The sequence below is a fragment of the Mustelus asterias genome, unplaced genomic scaffold (genome assembly GCF_964213995.1).
Source record: "Mustelus asterias unplaced genomic scaffold, sMusAst1.hap1.1 HAP1_SCAFFOLD_1604, whole genome shotgun sequence".
In the NCBI taxonomy this organism is placed as follows: Eukaryota; Metazoa; Chordata; class Chondrichthyes; order Carcharhiniformes; family Triakidae; genus Mustelus; species Mustelus asterias.
This window is the reverse complement of record NW_027591549.1, coordinates 64,024-84,378: the sequence shown is the minus strand read 5'-3', so window position 1 is coordinate 84,378 and position 20,355 is coordinate 64,024. Positions and strand designations below refer to the sequence as shown.

The 20,355-nt window shown below is 40.3% G+C and overlaps 1 long non-coding RNA gene across 1 annotated transcript in view; it reads left to right on the top strand.

Moving 5' to 3' along the window:
* The first annotated feature begins 835 nt into the window (after positions 1-835).
* Positions 836-20,355, top strand: part of LOC144488487 (uncharacterized) — a 67,017-nt gene continuing 47,497 nt past the window's right edge. The window contains exon 1 of the long non-coding RNA XR_013496601.1: positions 836-926. This is a non-coding gene — a long non-coding RNA (uncharacterized LOC144488487). The remainder of the gene's footprint in view (positions 927-20,355) is intronic.

The window sequence follows — 20,355 nt, the reverse complement described above, 5'->3', positions numbered from 1 at the left end:
TCATTTTTGTTTATCATTTTTCCTATTTGGTCTACTATGTTAAAATAATTGTCATACTGCTGTCATGCCTTGCTCTAGGAATTTGTGCCGAAAAATAGCTGACAGTGAACTCAAATGTGCACTATGTGCAGTATAGTGCAAAGGTTTTCTAATTGTAATGGTGAAAGTATCTAATGGACAATAATGGGCAGATGTATGGCTCAGGAGACTGCAGGTTATAAGGCAAAGTTTGGTTGGCTTCAGTGAACTACAGTTCATGACAATGTGATCAATGAGACTGTTTTACAATTCGTATGTAATATTTTAATATATCTTAATGTCAGAGAAGGCATTGCATCCTTTTCAAAAAACTCAGTTTGGAATCTAATCAATAAACAAGGGCACATGCAGATTTCAGACCAGTGGTTGGGTGTGCGAGGGGGAGGAAGGAGTAACATCAGCACAGGTGTAGCTTCTTGCAGATTTAAACTTGCCAAGTCAGGATTCAGCTATAGTGTAAATTGCTTTACTGCAGTAAAAGCATTTTTTTTCACCACAATCTGCTAAATGGATTTTCGTTTGATCTGTGATCAGCTGATTCTTTTCCTCTCTGGGCATGGAACCTGTGTAACACTGTGCTGTCCTCCTTCGCTGCTGACTGTGCTAGACTATGCAGAGGAGGTTGTGCTCTGCTTCTTACTAGTCTATCTTCTGTCTCTCTCTTCCCCCCCCTTTTTCTTTCTCTTTCTCCACCACCCCCCCTTCCCCCCACCCCCCCACCCCTCTCTTCAGCCTCTGACTGTAATTGTTTTTATCTCTCTTTTCCTAAATTACAGACATCTGTTGTGTTTTTCTTAGGTTTCTTTTTCCCCCTTCATACCTTTGCAGCAGGATAACCTTCTCAACGGAATTCGAACCAGTAGGTTGTGTTGTGAAAAAGGGTTAAGGTAAAGATATGTTTAATAAGGAGTTTGTTCTGCCTTGCTTTTAACGCTTATTTTTAAACAGGCCTTGCTTGCTTTGAGATATTCTGAATAACAGATGCAATGCAGCATGAGCTCAGTCGAGGGAATGCATGTTCCTTTTTTTTTGCTGCATAGCCAGGCATTTATGTATATTACAGCAGAGGCAGTGTCACCACTCTAGGTTCTGTTATGTGGTGCCACATTAAAATACATTTATTTTGTATCATAGTTACATGATAGTAGGATCTGAAGATATTACTCCAGTGATTGGTCCTTAACTGATATTTCAGTATTTAGTATAGAATGGTTTATGGAATAAAACAAATGTAAGATCATTTCTTATTTAATTCATGTGAATGTAATAAAGCATATTTGAATAATTTGGCAAAAATGTTTTGATAAAAGGTTCTGATCCCTGCTGTTCTTTAGTAAAATATAATTGCAAAGACTCTGATTTGCCTGATTAATAATTTGTCGTCTGAGAGCATCTCCTGTTGCATGTTATAATGGGTAACCATATGTATACAATTGTTTGTATGTCCTGTGTGCTTATAGGATCTTAATTTTTAATGCTAATAGAAATATAATGACTTCATTTTCTTGGTGTCTTTGTAACTGTTTCCTAATTAATGGACTTTTGACTTTATTATGCTGTAGCTTCAATTTCAAAGCTAGTCAGTTTACCAGATGGACATGTTTACCAAGTAGCAGAGATTTCCTTGTATCATTACTCCTCCATAGTGAAATGTTCCGCACTCAACTTTTTCAGTCACCAGTACTTTTTCAGCCTGTTAAACAGTTAAAATATTGAACAAGTCCTAGATTTCCATTGTAGGGTTATGAATGAATTGTCCCTGCCCCTTAGCTTTGTTAATATTTTAGTCCTGTTGTGATAAAGGCAGAATAATCTATAGGGACCAGAGTTTGCATGAGTTTTTTTCTGAAAAGGACCTGTTTGTCCAGGAGCTATTTTCAATTCACGAGTATGAAGAGAAATCATGTACTACATTCTTACCTTTTTTATATATAAATGGTGTTTTTGTTGCATTCTGAGAAGAAAATCCTAATAAACGTGACCTACTTTTCTACTGTCTTCAGATGGCTACCATCTTGTAAATCCTCTACCTTGACTCGAATGCAAAATTGAAGGGCTGTGTCATCCTAAAGTATAATTAGTTTTTTAGCATTGCCACTCTATATATACAAAAAAAATTATTACTGTAGGAAAATTGATAACTTGCAATCATCCAATGGGACATCCTTGGGACATTTCTAGTCTCCAAAGTGCTTTATGACTAATGAATTACTTAATACAGTCATTTTTGTTATGTAGGCAAATGTAGTAGGCAATTTGCTTATAACAATGTACCACAAACAATAATGAATGACCAGATGAGATGTTCTTCGTTTTTAAACTTCCATAGCAGAGTCATATTGGACTCCAAACCATTAACTCTGTTTTTCTATTCACAGATGCTGCCAGACCTGCTGAGTTTTTCCAATGCATTTGGTTCAGGACGAATGTTAGCCAACGCACAAGAAAATTCCCTGTAATTAGGTAGATTTAGCCTTGCATTAATGTCCATCCAGAAGACATTGGGGATTAAATCAGATAGCCCCTAAATAAAGGCCAAGGTCTCAGGATGTGTGATTATTCTGCACCTATTAATTGCAGTGAAGGTAGCGTACTGACTTTCTGCTTGTTTGAATGAATTTAATGTACAATCAGCACTAACTGCACCAGTTGATTAGCTTAATACATCAGGGGACCCAGAATACTAAGCTGCTAGTGCCAGTTAAAACTAGCTTGTACACCTCAAAGTGGAAGTGCATTGTGGTTGGAACAGCTGCTGGCAATCATGCAGGAAGTGAATCTGACCTGGGAGATGGTGATGAATGGCACAACACAGGAGAGATGGGCTCCAAGGTTTTTGGACGTGCACTGGAGACCATGGTGGAGGAGATGGAAATTCAGAGAGATATCATGTAGTGGCATTAGATCGGTGAGGGGTGTGGTATCAATATGCCCTCAGACATCTGGTCAAAAAGCAGTGAAAGTTGATTTCCGTGTAGTTCAATGTCAGGAATAAAATGCTGAGAACCTAGCCAACATCAGTGAATGCACCTTCAAATGGCACATCCTACTAACTAGAACATAGAAAAGTGACAGCACAAACAGGCCCTTCGGCCCACAAGTTGCGCCGAACAATTTCCTTACCTTCTAGGCACATCTATAACCCTCTAACTAACCTCCATGAACCTATCCAAAAGTCTCTTAAAAGACTCTATCGAATCTGCTTCCACCACCACTACCGGCAGCCGATTCCACGCACCCACCACGCTCTGAGTGAAAAACTTAACCCTAACATCTCCTCTATACCTACTCCCCAGCACCCTAAACCTGTGGCCTCTCGTGACAACCATTTCAGCCCTGGGTAAAAGCCTCTGAGAATCCACTCTATCAATACCTCTCAACGTCTTATACACCTCTTATCAGGTCACTACCAGTACTACCAAACTACCAGTAGCTTCAGGCACTATTCAAATCACCGCCACCACACTCATGATCGCTAATCACTTCCATACCAGCAACCTTAAAATCAGACATACCTAACATTTATACGTTTCAGATTACCCTTAGATACGTACATTGAAATATAGAAGCAGGAGGAGGCCATTTGGCCCTTCGAACCTGCTCTGCCATTCATTGCGATCATGGCTGATCATCCAACTCAATAGCCTAATCCTACTTTTTCCCCATAACCTTTGATTCCATTCGTCCAATGTGCTACATCCAGCCGCCTCTTGAATGCATTCAATATTTTGGCATCAACTACTTCCTGTGGTAATCAATTCCACAGGCTCATCACTCTTTGGGTGAAGAAATGTCTCCTCATCTCTGTCCTAAGTGGTCTACCTTGAATCCTCAGCTTGTGATCACTGGTTCTGGCTCCCCCACCATCGGGAACATAAAGGTTAAAAGTTTATTTATTGGTCACAAGTAAGGCTTACATTAGCATTTCAATGAAGTTCCTGTGAAATTCCCCTAGTCGCCACACTCCAGCGCCTGTTCAGGTACGCTGAGGGAGATTTTAGCATGGCCATTTGTCTGAACTCCAGTGAAAACAATCCTAACCTAGTCAATCTCTCCTCGTATATCAGTCCCGCCATCCCTGGAATCAGCCTGGTAAATCTTCGCTGCACTCCCTCAAGAGCAAAAACGTCCTTCTGTAGAAAAGGCTACCAAAACTGCACACAATACGTTAGGTGTGGCCTCACCAAGGCCCTGTATAATTGCAACAACACATGCCATGTACTCAATCTCTCGCAGTGAAGGCCAGTATGCCATTTGCCTGTTTACCTTCAGTGATTGGTGCACAAAGTCACCCAGGCCCTGTTGCACACTTCCCTCTCCCAATTTACAGCCACTCAGGTAGTAATCTGCCTTCTATTTTCTGTTTCCAAAGTGAATAACCTCCCATTTATCCAAATTATACTGCATCTGCCATTGATTTGCCCACTCACCCAAACTGTCTAGATCATTCTGAAGGATCTCTCCATCCTTGTCATAGTTCACCCTCCCACCCAACTTGGTATCATCTGCAAACTTTGAGATGTTACATTTTGTTTCCTCATCCAAACCATTGATACGATCCCAGCACCGATCCCTATGACACCCCACTAGTTATTGCCTGCCAATTTGAAAAGCACCCATTAATTCCTACTCTTTGTTTCCTCTCTGCCAACCAGTTTTCTATCCATCTCAATACACTTGCCCCCATCCCATGTGCTTTAATCTTGCACGATAATCTCTTATGTGGGACTTTGTCAAACGCTTTCTGAAAGTCCAAATATACCACATTGACTGGGTCCCCCTTGTCAACTCTACTAGTTACATCTTCAAAGAATTCCAACAGATTTGTCAAGCATGATTTCCCCTTCATAAATCCACGCTGTCTGATCCTGCCACTAAATGCTCTGCTGTGAAGTCCTTGATAATGGATTTGAGAATTTTCCTCACTGCCGATGTTGAGCTTGCTGGTCTATAATCCCCTGGTTTCTCTCTACCCCCCTTTTTGAATATTGGAGTGATATTAGCTACCCTCCAATCTGCAGGGACTGTTCCAGAGTCTATAGAATCCTGGAAGATGACCGCCAATGTATTCACTATTTCTAGAGCCACTTCCTTAAGTACTGTGGGATGTAGATTTTCAGGCCCTGGAGATTTATTCGCCTTCAATGCCATCAATTTTCCCAGCACCATTTCTCTACTAATATTAATCTCCCTCGGTTCTACCCTCTCACTAAATCTTGCATTCTCCAACATTTCTGGCATCTGATTTGTATCCTGTTTTGTGAAGACAGAACCCAAGTATGTATTCAGTCGCTCAGCCATTTCTTTGTCCCCTATTATACATTCCCCCGTTTCTGTCTGTAGGGGACCTATATTTGTCTTCAACCTCTTTCTGTTCATGTAGCTATAGAAACTCTTAGTGTCAGCCTTTATGTTCCTTGCAAGCTTACTTTCGTACTGTATTTTCTCCTCCTTAATCAATCCCTTGGTCCTTCTTTGCTGAATTCTAAACTGCTCCCAATCCTCTACCCATTATTTTTCTTGGCCAATCTGTATACTTTTTCCTTAGATCAGATACTCTCTCTAATTTCCTTTGTAAGCCATGGATTGGTCCTTTTACCAATTTTGCTTTTGTGCCAGACAAGAATAAACGGTTGCTGCAGTTTCCCCATGCGTTCCTTGAATGTTTGCCATTGCCTATCCACTGTCATTCCTTTAAGTAATCCTCCCCAATCTATCAAAGCCAACTCACACCTCTTATTCTCATAGTTTCCTTTAAGATTCAGCACCCTAATCTCCGACTTGGGACTACTGCAAGCCACACACCCACATCTCTGATTGCACATGCTGCTAGTTATTTAATATATGACAGTCACATCAGCCAAGCAGAATGCACAGCATATATATTCAACTCCCTCTTCATCCACACTCTCTGATTTACAAGTTGCAGATGGTGCAAGTGTACATTTCTCACTCACCCCATCCTCCTTGCTGTATGGCTTTTTCCTTTCAGATACCCCAGAGGTGTAACCGGTGGCACAGTGGTTAGCACTGCTGCCTCACAGCGCCAGGGACCTGGGTTCAATTCCCACCTCGGGTCACTGTCAGTGTGGAGTTTGTCCGTTCTCCCCGCATCTTTGTGGGTTTCCTCTGGGTGCTCTGGTTTCCTCCCACAGCCCGAAAGATGTGGTGGTTAGGTGCATTGGCCATGCTAAATTCTCCCTCAGTGTACCCGAACAGATGCTGGAGTGTGGCAACTAGGGGACTTTCACAGTAACTTCATTGCAGTGTTAACATAAACTACTTGTGACACTAATAATTAAACTTTAACCTAATCAGACAGTGTATGTACACCAACAGAGTGATGATGAAGGCACTGCATGATCACTTCCTTTCACCCACAAGTTCAGATACTGATACCAGATGTAACTTAAAGAATAGCATAGGAACAGGATCTGCACATAATGAGACATTGGAATGAGTGGCTTGCTGCTGTGGCAGGGGGGAAGGATATTTCAGGTGCTGGCTTACTGGAGGGCATGTTGGCACATGGGATCTGCTGCACAGGACTCACATGAGAGCTTTAATGGAAAGGTTATAGAAGGTGGCTGGTAGATTGACACAATGAAATGTTTGTTCCACTGGAATGTCTGCCTGAAAGCCTGCATTCAGTGTCAAGGATCAAGAAGAAGTCCGGTACCAATTGCACAGAGCTTGGAGATTGTTCTTTCCAATGTGGAAGTGGTGGTTGACTCTGCTTGAATGCTTATGGGCCAACCAAATGCGACGCCTAATAGTCAATGTCCCAGCTCCCATTGCAGAACAACAAACAGCTACTTAATGTTGGAATACTGCAGTGGAAGCACAAACTGTTGTCATTCAAAATCAGCTTGCTGCTGTGCAAGCTCAAACCAGTAGTAAATTATAGTTTGCAAGGGAGCTTGATGGGTGTTGCATGTGTCGCTGCCAATGGTCACACCTGCATGATTTGCTGCCTGTGGATGTGGAGAGAGCAGAATCTCGTTTAGTTCTGGTATAGGGCAGATTTGACATGGTGCCCGCAAAATGATGTGTGCAGCCATTTGCATCCTGCACCATAGGGAAATCTACAATCGTGGCTAAAATGTGTGCTCGCTCTGCCTGCTGGTCTCTGGCTTAGACAGAATGAAATATAGCTGACCTTTGGGGGAGGCAATGGCATAGTGGATAATATCACTGGACTAGTAATCCAGAGACCCAGAATAATGCTCTGGGTTCAAATCCCACCCCACCATCACTATCAAGCCAGGGGATAAACCCTAGTTCAGTGAAGAGTGCACTGAAGCAGTACCAAGTATACCTAAAAACGTGGTGAATCTACAATGCTATTTGCATACCAAGTAGCAAAAGCATCATACAATAGATAGAGCTAAGCGACCCCATAACCAACGGATCAGATCTGCCACATCCAATCATGAATGGTGATGAACAATTAAACAACTAACTGGAGGAGGAGACTGCACAAATATCCCCATGGTGAACGATGGGGGATGTAGCACATCAGTGCAAAATATAAGGCTGAAGCATTTGTAAAACTCTTGTGCCAGAAGCCGCTAGAAATCCCCAGTATCACAGATGCCAATCTTCAGCTAATTTGATTCACTCCATGTAATAAAGAAATAATTGAAAGCACCGGATATTGCAATGGCTATGGGCTCTGACAGTATTCCAGCAATAGTACTGAAGACCTACGCTCCAGAAGTAGCTGTGTCCTTAGTCAAATCGTTCCAATACAGCTACAACACCAGCATCTATTTGACAATGTGGAAAATTGCCTAGGTATGTCCTGTACACAAAAAGCAGGACAAATCCAACCCAGCCAATTACTGTCTTATCAGTCATCAGCAAGCGTGGAACGGTTTGCCAACATTACTGTCAAGAGGCACTTGCTCAAATAGCCTGTTCACGGATGCTTAATTCTGCCAGGGCCACCCTGTTCCTGGCCTCATTACTGCCTTGGTTCAAACATGGATAATGTTGAACTCCAGAGGTGAGCTGAGAGTTAGTGCTCTTGACATCAAGGCCGTATTTAACCAAATGTGGAATCAAGGAGCCCTAATCAAGCTGGAGTCAATGGGAATCAGGAGGGAAAACTCCAACCATTTTCTACTTCATCAATGACCTTGCTTACATCATAAAGTCAGAAATGGGAATGTTCGCTGATTGCTCAATGTTCAGCACCGTTGCAACTCCTCAGATACTGAAGCAGTCCAAACCTATACACTGCAAGATTTGGACAACATTCAGGCTTGGGCTGACATCTGGCGCAAATGTTACTTGCCACTTAAGTGCCTGGCAATAACCATCTCCAATAATAGATAATCCCACTATCTACCTTTGACATTAAATGGTCTTACCATCACTGACTGGCCTTACCCACTATCAACATCCTAGGGCTTATCATTGACCAGAAACTGAACTGAACTAGCCATGGGAATAGTGTGGCTACAAAAGCAGGTCAGAGACTGGGAATTCTGTGGCGAGTAACTCATCACCTGACTCTCTAACTGTACACAAGTGTGATGATAGTAGTGCAATTGAGATGGATGTTTTTTTTTGTGCTTAAGGGGAATGTTTAAAAATTCAGCTTTATGCTACAGGTATGTCTGGAGGGAATGCAGCACAGATTTTGGGACAGCAGGATAATTACTCATTTCAGTCTTGCAAATGATTATGTTAAGTAGAGTTAATGGACCTTTTGTTTACTTAAGTTTCCCTGGGATTTCACATTAGGTGATTGGCAGGGTCATGTGACGATATGGGTTATGTGCAGAGATAAAAAAGTTTTTGCAGAAAACAGTTTAGTTTGCAGCTGAAGTCTGGTTGAAGTTAGATGGATTTTGCAGGCTTCTGGAACGCCATCTTCCTCTGAAAGCTCCAAGACTACTACTTGTTTAAACAAGTATGCCTGGGTTTGCTACCTATTTATTTAAAAGTGGATTTGGTTTATGCAGGAATTATTTGGAACTGGAATAGCTATAAGCTCGAAAGTAAAGTTGCTTCCTTTCATTTTTAAATGTTGTTCAACTGTTAATGGTTAAGCTGCTTCATTTGTTAGAGTTATATTTAAACTGTGTATTTAAGCTTGTTTTACTATAAAAGACCCCTACTTTGTCAGTAGAACCATTCCTCACATTTCTGTCAAAATAGAAAAATTGCCTGGTTTTATATTATACCATGAGGTTCTGGTCTGGGACCCTAACACTAGGCACGAGTCAAGAGAGTAATGCTCTCCACTTGCCAGGAGGAGTGCAGCTCCATCAACACTCAAGAAACTCAGCACCATCCAAGACAAAGCTACCCGCTTGATATCAATCACCTCCAACATCTGTCCACCAAAGAACAGTAGCAGCTGTGTGTGCTATCTTCAAGATGTGTTGCAGCAACTTTCCACGGATTCTTCGACATCATCTTCCAAACCCATGACCATTACCACCTAGAAGGGCAAGGGCAGCAGATGAATGGATTACCACCACGTGCAAGTTGCCTTTCAGACCACACAGCCCCCTGAGTTGGACCTATATTGCTATTCCTTCACTTTCTGGATTAAAATCCTGGAACTCCCTCCCAAACAGCATTGTGGGTGAACCTTCCTCCTTAACCTCCCCCTTCTGAGTTGAGGATGACTTGCTTCCACACTGAAAATGAGTTCTTGGATGACTCAGGAGTCCAATCTGCAACTTAGAGTTTGTCACAGGTGGGACAGATGATCGTTGGAGGATTGGGTGGGTGCGGTTTCTGAGTTGCCATGTGCTTCTTTCACTGACACTTAGCTTCAGCTTTCCCTTGGCGATGAAACGCTAGATGTTCAGTTTCTTCCTGGATACCTTTCCTCCACTTTGGGCAGTATTGGTCCAGGGATTCCCAGGTGTTGGTGGGGATGTTCTATTTTTTTCAAGGAGGCCTTGAAGTGTTTACTCTGCCCTCCAGGGGTTTGCTGTGTCATGGCAAATAATGAGTTTGTGTGTGTGTAGATATATTAGCACGTTATTGTTTGAAATAATATATTTGAATCAATTAATTCTTTCTCAGTCTTTTCTGAGTCGTAATGATTTTTTGTTAACATTTCATACATAATTTGCGTCATGAACCACGCTGATGTTATCTGTGAGGGTGTCCCAACGTGAAACACCAGTTTGTGGTGGTATATAGTTTTGTTTTTGAAATCGTGTGAGGAATCTCATGAAACCCCGGTAAGAACAGCCAGTTGTTGCATAATACTTATTAAAGACTATTTCTTAAAATACAAATGCACATGAACAAGACCGCAATACTTTTAAGACAATTAAATATATGAATCACTCACACACACACTGTAGAAGTTATCCCTTGTTCCAAAATATGTGATCCCCCTTCCGAAACTGCATCCAAATTAAATAAATCTAGAAGTCAAATCCAATTTATAGTTACCACATAGTGTAAGGCTTAGGATCAAGTCTGGGAGATGTCATTTCCTGGTCCACTGAAGATATTTAAATTGCTTTTACGAAGGCTTCTGCAATGCCGTGACTCTAAAACTTAGATGCGGGCCTGGCTTCCTGGCTGAGAGTTGAGGATTGGCCTGCCTACTTCTGACGATGCTGGCAATTATACCATTGTTCCTCTTTGATTCTTCTTTCCGTGTATTTGGCTGTCTGCATCTCTCAAATTCCTTGTCTCTGGAAATTAGCATGTGTATACCTCCCACTGATCTTTATGGTCCAGGTGAAGTGTTTCCTCCTAATAGGATGATTTATACCTGGTTCTGTCTAGATGCCTACTAATCTCATTACTGGGAACATCACATCTTTTGAATGCTGGCTATTGCTGTTGCTAGACAGATTTTTACCTGTTGCTGGGCAGAATGCATCCTATCATGCCTTAATAAATTATTGTTACTGCTATTACATGGCAGTTCCATGACACTTGACAACTTGGTTGTGCAACCTACTTTGTTGAATTTCAGCCATCGGTCCTACACAATGTTAGAAGAGTGAGGGGTCACAGATTCAAAGTAATTTGAAAAAGAAAAAAGCGTGATGGAAGAAAAACCTTTTTCATACAATGATTGGGTTGGGTCAGGAATGCACTGCCTGGAAGTGTGGTGGAGGCAGCGAGAATTGTGGCATTTAGGAGGGTATTAGATGATTATTTGAATATAAGCAATGTGCAGAGTTGCATTGAAAAGTCAGGAGAATGGCCCAGAGTCATGATGCTTATTCAAAGAGCCAGTGCAGACATGATAGTCTGAATGGCCTCCTGCACCGTAACAATTCTGTGATTCTCTTGTATATCATGACAGTTGATGTCACAACTGAGCCAAAATTGTTTCAAAAATATAAATTTGCCAAAAAGTGAAATGTACAGACAAATACTAGATTTAACATTCAGTAAAACCTGAACAATTGAGAAACACTTGATGCTTGTCAGACGTATACATTAAGGTATTATCTCAAAATCAGAAATTCCTTATGGAGTGTAATTTTATTAACCAATTAAATATCTTTGTTGTCATGTCATTCAACCGGCTTCTGATGGATCATTTTGAAGAAAGTTGAACAGCAGCAAGTTTAAATTCACTTACATTAAAGAATTTGGCTTCAAGTTGATCTATTGAAATTGATTCCAATGAGTGATTCAGAAACTAATCTAAGAAATGTGCAAAAATACCTGCATTAGTTTGAGTTGGCTTATGCTGTTTGTTTTTTAATAGGGAAATTCAGGTGACTGCCTGTGTACATGAGATTGAACATAACTACAAGGGCTAGTTTCCATGAATGCTTGTGGATTAAACAGTGAAAACTGATTGTTGTAGTTATTCTCACTGTGGTTATTTCATATTAGAAGTAATATATGAATGCTGAAATAGTTCAAGAACTAACTTGGTGCTATAATGGGAAATCTGTAGGTTTCTTTTTGTGTTCATTCACTGGACCAGCATCTGTAGCTCATTTTTATTTGCCCTTGAGATGATGGTGAGCTGCTGCCTTGAACCAAATCAATTCATGTGCTGTAGGTAAACCTACAGTGCTGTTAGGAAGGAAGTTGAAGGATTTTGACTCAGTGACAAGTGAGGGTATGGTGATATAGTTCCCAGCCAGGATGGTGTGTGGTTTAGAGGGAACTTGCAGGTGATGGTGTTTCAGTGCATCTGCTGTCCATGCGCTAGATCAGACTGGCCAAGTTTATCACTAGCGGGGACCACATTTCCATTTTTTTCCTCACTCAAGGGGCTGATGAGCAAATTTCGGAAAGATGAGATTTGGCACAATGTGAAACATGAATTTCCAAATAAAGTTGATAAGTGAAGAAGATAAATGACTGAAGCAATAAATAGATAATTACAGAAGGGTAATTAATAAAGATCACCATTGAAGTTGAGAAGGACAGAGAGGCTTGTCTGACTCACTCAGAATCTCTTGATGCTCATCACTAGCCCTTACCCACCATGTGAGTGGGGATGATTGTGTGTTGATTTGTGGGGGTAAAACTGAGTGGGAATCCTGAGAGCGTGAATGCCAGACACTTTAGTGCCCCCCTTCATTGTAACCTATTTACTGCATTGAATGAAGTATAATTTTGCCTCGAGTTAACTGTTCTGGTATAGTAAGAAAGGAAGGTCTTGGGTTTATAAGGTGCCTTTTATCAAACTCAGGGTGACCAAAAGTGCTTTACACCTGTAAAGTACTTTTGAAGTGTAATCACTGCTGTAATTGAGGTGTGGTGACCCTCAGGTTAAATCACCACCAGTCAGCGCTCTCACTCAAAGGGGAGAGCAGCCCACAGTCACCTGCGACTGTGGCAACTTTTTAAAAAAACTTTATAAGAAACGTGGCATCCAATTTGTGCACATCAAGATGCTACAGACAGCAATGTGGTAACGACCAAATAATCTCTTTTAGTGATGTTGATTGAGGGATAGATATTGGACAGGACACTGCGGCGAGGATAACTCTTCTGCTGTTTGGAATGGTGTAGTAGGATTTTATTTTACATCCACCTGAGGGGCCTTGATTTTAAAATCTCATCTGAAAGACAGCACCTTTGACAGTGCTATACTCCCTTAGTACTGCACTGGAGTGTAAGCCTTGACTTTTGTGCTCAAGTGGGAATTAAACTCACCACTTTACTGACTCAGTCCTGAGTACAGGTAACTGAGCAATTGCTGACAATAATGGCCTTAACTAGTGCAAAACGAGATTTGATTTGCAATTTGGTACCAGTATTCTGGTAAATTTAAATAATGGGAAATCGTAAGAGTTCTAAATTAAAATCTTGTGCTTCTATTATTTGCTCTTGAAACTTCCCACAATCCCACTCCAATCTGAATCATGCAAGTACATTGAACTCCCAAAGTGCATTAGAAGCTAATGTACTTGCAAGGACAACAGCAATGTAATGTTGATAAACAAACCAGAGTTTCTTATTAATTTATTAAGAATCTACTTATTTCTGTTATTATGGTGTGTCATCAAATATGTTATACTCAAGACCAATTACCTCTGTCCTTCCAAGCATTGGCAGTGATAGCATTATGTGGTTTGAATTGAAGATAAATTTGAGATGATATGGAAAAACGTATGCTTTCAATCAGATCAATATTAACTTAGCACTTATATTATAAAATAATATATTGGCAGCCTTCCATCTCATAAGACAATGCTTTGTGCTGTGATGGTCAACTGTGTTAAGCAGCACCTGGTGTGGCTCAGCAGCCCCACTCTGGTATGGTAGTCTTTTAACACATTTGCTGCAGAAGAAGACAGTGGGCTGAGAGGGTGCATGATTCACTGGCTGCTTGTTTTCTCTGAGCCCCCTTCTCGTCAAGCTGAGCTTTTCACTTTTGCTCGCATCTTTCAATGTCCTTCCAAACATTTGATCTCCAGAGGTATTGGTCGTCGTCAGCTGTCTCCCAGTTGTCAGTGTCTGTCTGCCACCTTCATAACATGCTTGCAAGTCTCCTTGTAGCGGAGGAATGGATGCCCAAGAGGTTGTGACCCAGTGCCCAGTTCACTGTGCAAAAGGTCTTTGTGTATACGGCCATCATTCATCCAGTGAATGCGGCCAAGCCAGCGCAGACGACATTGGCTTAGCAATGGGTGTATGCTGATGGACCTGGCATGCTCCAGGATCTCTGAGTTGGTGACCTTGTCCTGCCAAGGGATGCTGAGGATATGTCAAAAATAAATAATTGGGCAACACACAACTTGTGTTACAAAGATCTGAACATATCTGGAGGAAAAGAGGGCTGAGGGAAATCAGAAGTTCCACAATTTTGAGGTCTGGGATAGTATGGGTCAGAGTGAGACAGTTTTGTGAACCTTGATTTCAATCTCATGAGGATGTGGGATAGAGAATGAGTTTGTTGGTTAGTGTATTTGGAGCTCGGAAAATCAGGAAAGGGAAGTTTGGAGGAGCAGTGATCATGCCTTTATTAAAAATCACGGAGCAAGATGAAAAAGGTTAGATCAGAGAGTTATTTATGGCTTTTTTCCTGTTTGTTCTCTGAATGTGAGGATCATTGGCAAAGCCTGCATTTATTGTCCTTGAGAAGCACACGGTGAGGGGAGTTACCAACCCAGCATAGAACAATATAGGATCAGAAAAGATTCTTCTGGCTGGTCCCCTCAGTGGTGTACTCTCTCAAATATTTCATCAATTCTTCCTTAATTTTTCCGCACATTATCTAACTTGTTGAGCATAATCTTTTCATGAATACTGTTAAGTGCAAGAAATGTATTATAAGAATCTTCTTGGACATGGAAGCCATATTCTAATATTGGATGTTGAAGAATAACATAAATAGTTGACATGGAAGAATAAACTGAGTTTCTTGCATTCATGTTTAGCACTTGTCGCTAACTGACAGTAAAATGTGCTTTAATGTTATTGTTAGGTTTGGAAAAGTATTTGTACAGTCCACGTAAGATACTAAATTAAGGCAGTTTGAATTTTGAACATGAAATTCTGAAACACTAATCAAGATAAAAATTTAAAAAGAAGCCCACCCTTCTCTCTCTTTCTCATGCCCCCTTATGATCTGGATCTATGATTTATTAAGATTAATAATTGAGATGGAAAAAGGAATTTGTCATAACATTTGAAACTTATCATTTTCATGGTTTAGTTTGTTTCAGCACAGACTAAACTAGAATTAGGGAGATTTTTATGCTCGACAGTCTTTTGAATGTACTCTTATCTCTTATTCTTGCCAATCATGGAGCTGGAAACAAGGGACAGAATTCACCAACCTGTAATTTAGGGAGAGGGAATTAGCCACAAAAGCAATTACATATATTCATCACTTCTATAACGCAGCCCTTAGGTAAGCCCTGGTTTAAGTACCTATGTTGAAAGTCAAAGGCTGAATATTAATGCGATGTTTGTTACGTTATTTTTTACCTCCTAGGTCATTTAGAGAGTGGAAATAAATAATCTAGGAAAATATTTGACAAGTGGGGCAGATTTTTAAAAATGATATTAATTGGCCTCAAAACTTTTTCAGCTATTGAGACCTGTTATGCTTGTTCTAAGCTGAAGAGCTAAACCCTAAAAAGGAAGAAAATATAATCTTTTATTGCATTGAGATAGAAAAGAGCAGCCATACGTCATAAGAATCTGATACAACAGAGAGAAACACAAGTTGGATATAATGAACTACTTTGACAATTTTCTTCTCCGTTAAGTGTTTACTAAGGACAGTTCCACAGGGATTGGCAGTTTCACTCCTACCTCACCCATGCACCTGATATTCATGCATGAAGCTAGATATTGAGTGTTGGCAAACAATCTGACCATCACCTAGTGAGCATCACAACTGTATAATCTTCACTATTGCCATCTACACATTGGATGACATTCAGTTGTTGCTTGCAATCGGGCAAGTTGGTCACAACAGGGGAAAATCAATTTGCCTCGTGCTATTGGAACAAATTTACTAACAATGACAATTTCAATGACTCAAATTAACAGTTGCATATGTAAAAGATATAAGGAAATGACAACAACTGAACTTGGAATTTAATTTTCTTCTGTGATTGAATTCTACAACTCAGTGAACTTATTCTGAAGGATTTAAATTAATCTTAGTGCTCGCTAGTACGTATTTCAAGTTTAATTTGTATTTATATACAGCAAGAAATGTATTGCTAAAGTTTAGGCTGTTCCCATTTAATGTGGCTTTTTTGGTGACGCTATTGCTACTGTTCCGATTCGGTGAACTGAAGTTTGATGGTGAAATGTGGAATGGGCTGTTCATGCTGAAGTTTCTGATTGATGGTTAAGAAGTAGAATTTGCTGATGTGTGTTAGTTCTGAAGGACGAGTTAATTATATCGATTCATTTCTTTATAACATTGAACTAAAAGGTTGATTGACTTAATTGCATCATTGTGGATTGCAGCATAAGAAGGCTTTTTCTTTCTTCAGATTATTTTTATACTGAAATAATTCCCTGAAGAAAAGAGACTATGAAATGGGTGTGTAGAAATGGAAGGGAATATTACCCAAATAATTTTCTCTCTTGGGAATTATTTTTCAAAATTGGAAGTTTTTTGTGGGGGCACAGGGTAGGAAGGACATTACATTTATTTATTAGACTTTCTGATACTACCTGAACCTACTGTTGTGTATAAAACTACCATTGTCAGGTGCAACCTTTTCTCATTTTCTATGCCTTTAAGAAATATATTTTCTTTAAATCATATTCTCTGCAGTTTGTAAAACAGGCCTTTTGGGTTTTTGTTATTGTGGCACTGGCTGCTGCCTTAGCAGTCCTTTTATTGCTGCTTCAATGATTTAAATGGGGTTTTGTTTATTTTTACACTGAGCCTCAGGTACATTCTGGGATTTTTTAATGACCCTGCATTGTTATGGAGAAGAATGGTTGACAGGTCAGGTGATAGGAGTTCTTTCATTTTCAATTTAGCTGTTTTTTTAAAGTTCGAAAGTGTTTGGACATCAGACTGAAAAGCAATGTTTCTGTTTTTCTCTTTCCTTGGTATTGTAAATTCTGCTGACTAGCTAGAAGCAAAGCTTCTTGCCTTCCTGGAGTGCAAATTCTGCTGTTGGTGGTTTGATTGCTAGTAATTAGAGTCTTTGTCTTGTGTTTTGGGAAGCTGTTCTGACTTCAAGCTTGTCTGTGTGTGTATCAAGAGAACTGCAGCATCCAACCAAAGGACTAAGTTCCAGCATCACGTGAGCATTCATATTTTCTGTGCTAAACCTGTGGAAGGGGTTTTGTTTATGGGATTTGTTTTGGTTGGAACAGTATTTGGCTGTTAACGTTTATACAATATCATGGTTTTTTTTCCTCATTTGCAATTGGTAAAAGTTATTTCTTATTTTCTTGCTATGCATGTAAACTTTGATTAAAAACTCCCTAGTGGGTCATTTGAATCATACGTGAAGTGGAACATCTCATGCTTACCCTAGCCAAATTCAAATTGCAAAACTTGTGATCCAGGCGGACTTCATAAAACACTTTGGAGTTTCTGACCTGAATGATAACATCCCAAAAATAAAACATTAGCATCAACCAAGCTTAACGCATTTACAATGTGACTATGTGCATCTGCCAGCCAACATTTGAAGATTTAACTATATGGAATACAAGTAGTTGCTCATCAACAGTCACATATCACCATTCTTTGCAAGTATGCACTGCAGATGGTCACTGTTTGCTGTATGTGTACTGGTGCTGTTTGTGGAGCTGCATGTGCTGTATACTGGAATTGCATCACTCCCAAAACAACAGAGTTGTAAATGAATTCTTGTTATAGGAAATCCTGTACAAGACTGTTACAGGACTTAAACCTTTGTAGACCTTTAGCTTAGCTGTGACTTTAAAAAATGGATAAAGTTTTGCAATGCTTATGTGACCTCAACGGGCAGCTTTGCACATGGGAAGAGTTGCATCATCTTCCGTTGGAAAAAAGATACAAAAGTCTGAGGCGAAGTACCAACTGACTCAGTAACAGCTTCTTCCCTGCTGCCATCAGACTTTTGAATGGAACTACCTCATATTAAGTTGATCTTTCTCTTTCCGCACCGCCCCCCCCCCCAAGCTATGACTGCAACACTACATTCTGCATCCTCTCCTTTCCTTTTCTATGCATTATACAGTTCACCATGTCATCAGTATAGTCAAAAATGTTTTTGCTGTTTTGTGCTGCAGTGTGAAATCTCTGAGCATCTCTATGGCTTTCACCAAATCGGCTAGGGTACTGGTGCATGGAAGATGATGCCATGCCTTGTCTTGATTTGATTTATTATTGTCATGTGTATTAGTATACAGTGAAAAGTATTGTTTCTTGCGCACTATACAGACAAAGCATACCATACATAGAGAAGTAAAGGAGAGGGTGCAGAATGTAATGTTACAGTCATAGGGTGTGGAGAAAGATCAACTTCATACGAGGTAGATCCATTCAAAACTCTGTTGGCAGCAGGGAGGAAGCTGTTCTTGAGTCTTCAACTGGTCCAGCCATCCATCACTGCAGATAAACTCATGTGGCCCGCTTTTTTGCCAGGGTGACTCCGCTTTCCTGTAGGATTGGACTGGAGATGAGAACATTCTCTGCTTGGGCTATCTTGAACCACGTTAGCGGAGCTTCAGTGTTCGGATAGGCAACAATTCTCATCCTTTTCCTTGCTGCTTGTCAAACTGTTCAAAGATGTTTGTCTTGTTTTCATAATGGTCGACAAACCCAATGGTGGAATCTCTCACGCCTTTATGATGTCCGCTTTCTGCTTTGCATCGTGGTTTTCCACTTGCTGTAAAAACGTTGCCTTCTTTTGACAACACTTTTAACTTTCCCACAGGTTTAACCATTCTCGCAGGTTTTGCACACCTTTTCATAGAGATCTCTGTCAAATGCACTTCATGATTTTGGGCTGTTGTGTGGTCAAACTTCACTCTGGTCATGGCGGTCATATAAGAAGCCGAGACAAGTTCAGCTAATCCAGAGTTACCAATGCGGAATTGATGGGCGTATACTATTGAATTTGCTGTTCTGCAGGCAGGAATAGTTGACGACTTTGACATAACCAGAATTTCATGTAATCTGAATTTGTGATTTTTTTACTGTATTCATCACTATGGGCATACACAAAGTGTGTTGGAAGGCGGGGCGGGGGGGGGGGGGGGTGCGGAAATAAAGGTCTGTCAATGAGTGAGTATGTGTGCATTCGATTATGCATGTGTGTTTAGTCTATACAGCATCTGCAGTGCATCAGAGTGTTTGTGTTCTGCAGATGTTGCTGTAAATAATTTAATTCACTTTGAATGCAGTAAAATCCTGGAGAGCAGTCAATCTGAAGTGTTCGCTACAGTAAAGATGCATCACTGATGTGTGCGTCTGAATATGCTATTGGTATTTGAGAGTAATTGAGAATGTTAAGAGTTAGTTGTATTTCATGAAAAGTAATTCACTTTATGTAGTTACTGCGCTTTTAATTTACATGCTGACTGTCCTTGTATAGCTTTCAACATGCAGAATTATTTGACACTCATGCAAAAATATTCTGAAATTTCTATTGTTAAATGTTAGAGTAGAATTAAGTAGTAGCATCTGATGTGTAACATGATTTGAAAATATTCATAAATCTGCTGAACAAAAGATGTTCACCATTACTGCATGTCTAGTGTAGAAATAATACCTTGGTTCCTAAGGAATTTGAACTTTAGTCCCTAGGAGTTGTAGGTATTTACCCATGACTTAGTGGCAGTTTTTTGTGATGTTTTGTAATTATAAATTATTTTCCTCTTTTATACTACTTTTCCTTTCTATCTTGCTCTCCTAAAAGTGCTGCCTTTGATGGAATTCAATTTTTTCGCGTGAGCTGAAAAGGTGTGTGTCGGCAGGGTATTCAGTCTTGTGTGATTCGTTGGTGATCCTGATGTTGTCCTCATTCCCACACCCAACCAATTTATAGCAGGTGTCAGGATTACGAGTGTGTCCTGGTTATTTTACCATGCTTGAACCCAGGACAATGGACCAGTTTACAGCATCCCCACTACAACTCACTGTAGAACTTGGGAACTTCATAACCTGCTTGTGAAGATGTGTTTAGTTTAAAGAAAACTTTACCCCCCAAAGGATAGTTTTTTAAAAGCAAAAATGGTGTTGTGCATCATTAAGCCAGCCAGTTTGTCAGCTTCCATGGTGCATTCAAAGTAAAGTGAAGTTTATTTATTAGTCACAAGTAGGCTTACATTAACACTGCAATGAAGTTACTGTGAAAATCCTTTAGTCACCACAGTCTGACGCCTGTTCGGATACACTGAGGAAGAATTTAGCATGGCCAATCCACCTAACCA